Here is a 1590-nt window from a genome sequence, read left to right as displayed (position 1 = left end):
TTGTATTTTAACAAACTCGGTCAACGCGTTTATTTATTGCCCATCACCGATCGTTCGCCGTCTCGGCATCACGTATATACGTTATCATTAATGTCGAACAACGACATCGGCACTTGGCAGTAGTTTACTAATAATGTACTAATATAATATAACATATAAGACATAACAAACGAGTTTAACTTCTTAAGGCGTGTACCTATTAAACATAGTATTATTATAATATTGTCTATTGTTTGGTCGCGTCGGGCTTAATCATTTTGTGGACCCCGATGAAATAGCTTTGATTTACGATATACCTTTATTGGATAGGTGAGTAGGTATGACTACATATTAAGTTAGGTTTTTTATTTACTCTCGTTTTGAAAAAATCAATTTTCGTGAACTTTCTTAAGCAGACACGCGTAAAATATTATTTACATTCTCATCGTTGTCCGTCAAGTAGGTATATCATCTTTTATTTACATTGTCTACATAAAGTACTATATAATATAGTTAAAGTAAATAAAAGAAAAAGAAAAAATACCGGTGTTAATGGATTTCGAAAATTATTGATTTCTTTTTCTATATAACCTATACAAAGACAATAAGTGAATAAAATCACCAAAGAAAATTAGACGAAATTAGACGGTTTAAGGCCAAAAATTCATAAAATCGAGTCCACTTATGTGGATAGGTATAATAGCTGTAATAAATAATAATTTATAAAACGGAATATTGTGTTATAAGCTTTGAGTTTTAAGTGTAACTATATTATTATAACACGTAAAATCGAATGATTTATATCGATATCCACCTCAAAAAGTGATTATTTTCTCTGAAATTCCGTCGTGATCGTCATGTGAATAATGTACGAGAGTGTAATGTTATCGTATTTGGGCACCACTGATTTGGACGCGACCGGTCGTCGTGTATCGTTATTACAACAAAAACAACAACAACAACAATAAGTGAGTATATAATAATATAATATAGACGCATATACACGAAGACGAGACGGTCGGCAGGGAGGCGGGTGACGGAGAGGTGTTGAATATTACGAGGTGTTGGGTGCCTGTCAAACGTACAACACACTTAATGTCTTCACACCGACGGCGGCGGCAGCCGAGACTAATTGTAAAAGATGTCTTCATCGTCGCCGTAGCACCGCGCGGAAAACGTACGTACGTACACACACAGATGTCAGAATAAAGTGGCTTTACACGTTATGTTGTTATTATATTATTATTATTGTTATATACGAACCTCTTCTTTCTCGTCTTTTCCTCTTCTGCTGCAGTACACCTGTGCGCGAGAGTCGTTGTATACATACTCATGCCGAACGTGTACATGTGACTGCAGTTTGATCGTCTGCCGTACGTACAATAATACACGGAGCGGTATTCTCGCGTTTTTTTTTTTTTTTTTACTTTCCGTCGGAAACGATATAATTATTATTAAATTATTATCGCATTGAGGCGGTCCTCCTCCGGTGTGTACCTGTGCACTGGTATATTTAATATTATAATATATACCTGTATTATGTGCGATGGTATAAACGAAATGGAGGGAAAAAAACGTTTCTATGCATCCATAAAAAAAAAAAAAATGAAA

This window comes from Diuraphis noxia, unplaced genomic scaffold (genome assembly GCF_037042655.1).
Source record: "Diuraphis noxia isolate RWA-SAM2 unplaced genomic scaffold, SU_Dnox_SAM2 contig0002, whole genome shotgun sequence".
NCBI lineage: Eukaryota > Metazoa > Arthropoda > Insecta > Hemiptera > Aphididae > Diuraphis > Diuraphis noxia.
Note: the sequence above shows the minus strand (reverse complement) of the source record.